The sequence below is a fragment of the Pomacea canaliculata genome, linkage group LG14 (genome assembly GCF_003073045.1).
Source record: "Pomacea canaliculata isolate SZHN2017 linkage group LG14, ASM307304v1, whole genome shotgun sequence".
Classification (NCBI taxonomy): domain Eukaryota; kingdom Metazoa; phylum Mollusca; class Gastropoda; order Architaenioglossa; family Ampullariidae; genus Pomacea; species Pomacea canaliculata.
This window is the reverse complement of record NC_037603.1, coordinates 7,955,064-7,961,847: the sequence shown is the minus strand read 5'-3', so window position 1 is coordinate 7,961,847 and position 6,784 is coordinate 7,955,064. Positions and strand designations below refer to the sequence as shown.

Genomic DNA, 6,784 nt, shown 5'->3' with positions numbered 1-6,784 from the left:
TTACTAATCACCATTGCAGTGAGGCCCTGAGTTCTTGATCTGGTATGTCATTGTCTTTATCATTCGAAATCCTTCAGCTCCGTCTAGCCTACCTTCAGTCATTCTTCCAGTAACGTGTGATCGTCTTGGGACACTCTCAGTGACACCTGTTTGCAGGGTTGGTCTGTCCGTGGTTTTCTCCGGGTTCTCTGGCAGTCTCGCCTCATAGTGCGGAATCACCTCTAGATGAAAGCACTTTGCTGCCCAGCTAACCGCCCTCCGACAAAACATTGTTACTGTTGAGAGACCCATCAGACTATTAGCCACATAATGAAAGAAAAAGAATGGCAGCGGTGGGATTCGAACCCACGCCTCCGAAGAGACTGGTGCCTTAAACCAGCGCCTTAGACCGCTCGGCCACGCTACCGATGCAAGTAATCGTGTAGGATGGGATTAGATAACTCAGTACCCACAGGGCCACATGACTGCCTGCAATCTTTTGTCTTCTGTTCATCTGGTGCGCCTATTCCCGAGTGCTTAGAACAAGAATAGACAACAGAGACAATAAAAAACTGACCGACGGGAAAAAAATAAATAAAAGAAGAAAGGAACACGATACGCTAGCAGTATAGAATATGTTAGCATATGTTAGTACATAGTATCAGGACCGCATATCCCATAATGGCCCATAAGACTGGTGTTATTTCGTGACTGTGTGTGTGTGTTGTGAACAGTGGCGGCGTTAGGGGGTGGCAAATGGGGCGGCCGCCCCAGGCCTCGCTCTCGAAGGGGCCCCGCGCTTCAGCCCCGAGGTCATCTTTATGACATATTGCTAGCTGTGTTAAACAAGTTGACAAAAAAAATTGACGTTCAGAAAACACTTCTAATTAAATTATTGAACCCATGTCTTCACGTTAAACCGACAATAAACAAGCAGTTTATTAGCTATTGTCACCATATTATTTTCTTAGAAAAGCCGCTGTCACAAACGGTGGAAAGGTAACAACAATTAAAACACTAAATTCATTCGCAGTGTTGAGTATGATTGAGATATATAAAATTATATATATCCACAAGGAGGTCAAGCTGTAATGAAGATGCCGTTCATAGAATCAGCATGGCAAGCAAACAAGTAGCTGGTCAGTGAGTCAGTTAGTCAGCAAACCAACAATGTTTGTGTGTGTGTTTGTGTGTGTGTTTGTGTGTCCGTACAGCGCGGAAAGAACCGCTACGCCGCATCACCTCCTCACTTGCACAGTTCAACTTAATTGTCAGAATCCCTCCAAACTACAGACATGTTGACAGTTCACTCTAAAGTTTTCTTAACTTTCCTCTCCAGCGCTCAGTCTTCGATTCTGACCTCAAAATCACCGTCTAATCGATGACACGTGCTGACATCAAAATGAAGGCGAATTTCCTCTGGTCCGCTTGACACGGGACATTCTCTTTCAAAGCTGTATCTCTCGCCAGCTCGCCGAGACAAGATTTTCGACTCAAGCTAGTGATCTTATCTCGCAGGCCAGTGCACGATTACGGTCGCAATCAGGCGCCCACTGTTCAAACGCGCGGGCTCAGTGTTATTGCTGCCAGTCCCTCCCACGCCCAATGGAGTGCGGGGCCGAGGTCCCCTGTGCTAAGTGACCCCGAACCGGCTCCATGCAAGATCCAGCACGAAATATCTGCCTTACTGAAGTCGCCCAAAAAGCCAGTTGGTAAAGGAAGCAAAAAGACGATTTTCTATTAAAGAGTTTGTGAAATGTTTCTTTTTATCATTTTGTACATTTTTTTATGAGTCGTTCATTTTCACCAATTATCAAATGACTATCACTCCCATGATGCACTAGTCACAACTGTTGAAGCAGTGCTGTTAGCAATGAGACTTCTGAAATTTATCATTTAGTCCACAAACTCAATAATCAGCCAATCATTTGCTCAACTAATCCAATCGTTCATCTGTAGAATCCACTTCCACTTGATGCCAAACCGCTCTCCTTTTGGATGGTGTGATACGTTTGTGTGCATTATTCCTTTCTTCTTCCCTGCATTTCTCTCTGTTTATATGCACTGGATATATTCTGAAATGTTTGAATGTATCATACGAGCAATTTTTTTAAATCTGTGTTTAGATATTTTTTAATTTATCAGTGAAAAATTGCGCTATATAAATCTACATTATTGTTATTATTTTTTAAAACATCCAGTAAGTGAACCGAATTCTCATTATGCCTTTCTTATACATTTAAAATCAAATACAAAGGAAAGCAAAGCAGACTTCCACATTGGAAAACAATAAAGTATGAGAATTATGATATATAAGAACTGTTACATATGAAGACTAGGTAGATGCTGCTGTTGCTGAACTCATTTTTCCGTCCATCGCCTGCCACAACGTTGCTGATTGCCAACAGTCAGGAATAAAACATGGTCCCAAAGCGAGGAGACCTGTTCAAAGACATGGAACAGAAGTGCCAGATTTCCGGAAATTTCTTTCATTTTGGCCCCGAGGTAGTTTTATGGCATTTTTTTTTTTTTTTGGGGGGGGGGGATATTCTGTGGTTGTGATAGGATGGAACTGACCATCACTGTGGATGGCTTATCTCTCTATAATTGTGGATACATGCCATAAAAACGTTGCAATCATTTGAATGCTACAAGCAAAATCCCATTAATGTATTGATTAAAATTTGCAATATTCTATTTCCTAATGACATATTGTTTGCTTATTTTTTCCCGAAATGTGTTTTGCAGCTTGTGCGAAGGGACGATAGGCCATTGCTCTTTGCTCCCATTTAGTAATTAAAGTATACTTGTGTACACTTTGATGGCCTGATGATCATGTTGGTCGTGTATAACTTATCATATGGCAAAGATTTCAGGAGTTATGAGGTAGAATAATCTATGAAATTTGTCACAACTCGATTTTAATTGTGGTAAATACATCCTGTCCTCAGTCCGTCTTCTGAAAATGGCATTGTAAGTTAAACATTGAGACACAATGTATGAAGCGGGGCAATGATCCAAATTCGGGACTAGAAAAGTTTTTATTTATCATTGTTCATGTTTCTGAATTATTTTTAGCATTTCTTATTTTTAAAGCTCATTGAGACTGTCGTCGTCGTCGTCGTCCACGAAGTGTCATGAAAAGTGGAGGTAAAGTACACGTGGCAGTGATCATGATAATCTCTTTGTCTTAAAGGCCTGCCTTCTGACTGTGAGACTAATGGAGATTGGGATCCTTAGGGATTTGTATGCCATAGAAATCTTGTTTTCCTTGATGTGGGCAATAAAGGTGAGGCTGTGCCGCTGACAGTCGGTTTAAGATGTTTGAATGGTGAGGTGGTGGGGGGGAGATAAATGTATGATCTAGAAGTGTGCCTAAAGGGTGTTGAGATGGGGACTGGACAAAAAGGATAATTTTTGAAGCGACGAACAAATGCTTTTTTTTTTTTTTTTTTTTTTTTTTTTCTTTTTTTTTTTTGTATTTCCGATGGTGTCTTATGACAGGTCTTCGCCCACTACAGCCTAACAATGAGAATGTGTAAGCAAACACCGTCTGTCTAATCACAGAATTTTAGCATCCTAACATCATTTTTTTTCCTTCACGTTTTTCTCCCTATACAACATTTAATCACTCGCATATCATATTCCCTACACATATTTACATGGACGAAAGGGGTTGACCATTAAACACTGAAACTACGAACCAAAAAGTGATGACATGTCACAAAGGGTTTGTCAGCCATGTTTTGGTAATAAAATAATTATGGCGAAAATGTTAAGATCGAAAACAACAGGCGGAACAGGTAGAATGTACATCCTCTTCGATAACAAGCTGAAATGGAGCATCAACACTGACAACGACTGCACCTCTTACGGAAACTCTTTCTCTGTCAGCTCTGTCATCCTCACTCGGTTCTATCAGTCTTCCATTGAAAGTCTTATCACTTTTTCCTTCGTCTTTTGGTTCCACAGTCTCTCCTTCTGGAACAGGAATTGCACGCCTCCTTTGTTAATATTGAAAGTCTACATTCACATGCTCTCTGAAAACATATTTGTTCACAAAGTACTCTCCCCGAATTACTAACTCCCTGGCAATACTGTCTGTCATGTAACGACTCCATCTTACACTGTTTACAGTATCTACATCTCTTCATTCATTGCTTTACCTTCTACTCCTTCTACTTCTTCTACCTCATCTTTATGTTGTTCAGTGTGTCTACAGGTACCTCACTGTCCACTGGCTGTTATCTTTCATTTATCATTATTGGTCTGTGCACAGAGTGCGATCTGTCTTATAAGTTTCAATTTTTTTTCCAAGATCACCGGAATTAGACAGAGGGACTTGGCACTTGGCAGCTTTGTCATCAACAAATTCCGCATCCTCTCTATTTCTGTTCATGTATTGGCATGTGAGATTTCAATCTTGCCGTCTGGCTGTAGGTATGAGATGCCTCCATGTAGAACCAGTCGTCACCACAATTCATTTACTCCACAAGCCATTTACTTGATAAACTCTACTGGCAGTAATCTTGTACTAGCCTAAGACGACCTAAGGTCACCAACTGTATCTACTGTTGCTGGGAATGTGTGTATGTGTGTGTGCGCGCGTGCGTGTAAGAGAGAAATTGTTTTAAGATATATATAATACGAATGCTATTCCCCTTGGCCCTTGGGGATGAATTAAGGTGTATTGTAATCGCGAGCGCAATGTAAGGGAGGCAATCCATTTTATGCAGGTGGAAAAAGAACGTCTGATAATCTCCCATACTATGATGGAACCCGCGGGAAAGTTTTTTTTTTTTTTTTTTTAAAAGTTTTGGTACTATGGGACGATGAAAGAATCCGCTGACTGCTAAGTGTTTAACCATCTCCTCTCTCTCTCTCTCCTTTTTCACTTTCTTTCTCTCCAAGGACACAGAGGATATATGAAAGGAATGAAGAAAGTGGCTGATGATATCCTTTCTAACTCTAACCACTAAACCAGAGAGAAACTGTACAATGCAGCACACAATTCTGCATCTGCATTCTTATGAATATTGAGAGTTTGGATAATGAACACAATGATGAAAATAATAAAGATCAAAGATACAACATGCTTAATGAGAAGGTGTTTGTTGTTTTTTTTTTTAGTCTACTTCCCCCCTTTTTTTTTATAACCCCTCATTAACTTCATTTGTCAGCTGGCTAATCTTGTTAGAATCTAGAAAACTAATAAAATCATCTTTCATTCAGCTTATCCAATTGGTATTGTAACCCTTCTTTACATTTTCCTCACTAAGAATTGGAAGTACTTTGGTTTGAACATTTTGTTCAGATGATAGTAGTGCTACATGCTTTTTTAGTGCATTCTAGTTTTCTTTTTGTCTCTGCTTGAAAATAAAAATATTTGGCTATGGGGTGTTTTTTTTGGTCAAGTTATCACATAAGGGAAAATCATGCTAAGCAAAACGTAAAATGACACACCTAAAATGCCAAAATCACTATACACAATAGACCTGTATCAACTGATAAACTGCCCATCTTTCTTTGTGTTGTAGTAGTAGCAGCAATAGAAAGATCTTTACTGAGTAATTTATTTCTGTAATATTGGTTTCAATTCAGTGTATAATAATTGTGATAAAATCAAAGATCTAGGTTTTGGTAAAACTTTTCCATGCGCAAAAGTGCCAAGTAAACAAAGTATATAACAAGCATGGGTGTTTCTAATTTACACATGAAAGGTTATTTAATGTTTCATGTGTGCAGTAGTCAAAGATAGTGGACCTTTTCAAATGTATAACACTTCACCTTCAATCAAGCCATGTGGCTTTCCAATAACAAACAGGCTGATATAATATCTGCATAATTTGTTAGCAAAGTCTATAACCAAAAACCATCACACCAGACTTCTGCTGCCAGTGTACATAAAATCCCACCATTTCATATTAAGTTGCCCAAATGTTGCAGATTTTTTAGTTCATTGACAGCACACTAGGCAGTATTCTAGTAGTCAAGTATGAAAAATATCACTGCACATTTTGCACTCTTGTGTTTCTTGAAATAATATATACTATATTTATAGTATGTGCGTGTTTTCTTTACACTTAATATACATACCCATGCAAACCTTTACTGTTTGTGTAAGAGGCAGGATTTTTCAGATAATAATTAGATGAACTTCTCAACCTTTAAGAGCATCGCCACCAACAATCTTCATTTGTAGAGCATGTTGCGTCTGATTACAGCTAAAGTCCCTACTTTCATGTGACACGTACGCTGCTCCAACTTTTACAGCACAAACTGCTAAAATGCCAAAAAAAGTCTTCCTAACTGAGCTAAAAACAACAGAAAAGAAAAATACAAAAAGGAAGAAAAAGTAAGAATAACGAGAACGACGAAAAAACTGGATATGTGTAATTGCAAATAAACTATTTAACGTGTGTTCGACACATCATGTTTTCAAAGATAATAAAATAACCCATCGCAATCGTCACAGACCTTTTCTAAAAGAATCCATGTCTCTTTTATTGATAAAATAAACTTTCTTAGGCGACAGGCCGACGTTTAATTTTATTTTGTTTTTCCATTCTTTTTCCATGGTCATGCAGGAAATAGCAGACTACCTCACTGTTCTTTCCACATAATCTTTAATTCTCAAGCATTTTTTTCTCTTTAGTTTACAAATGAATGCCACTAGAAGTATATTGTTTGGAGCTGCAATATATTGCTTCCATTACTTCGTCGTCGCTGTCAAATATGTCCATCAACAAAATTACATTCTCTACATCGCTAGCAGCCGCCATTTCATAAGGGGCCAACAGTCTCA

The 6,784-nt window shown here is 38.9% G+C and overlaps 1 non-coding gene across 1 annotated transcript; it reads right to left on the bottom strand.

The window, feature by feature from the left end:
• Positions 1 to 324: 324 nt before the first annotated feature.
• On the bottom strand, positions 325 to 406 carry Trnal-aag. Its single transcript has one exon. It is a non-coding gene; the product is annotated as a tRNA-Leu (tRNA).
• Between the last annotated feature and the right edge of the window lie 6,378 nt (positions 407 to 6,784).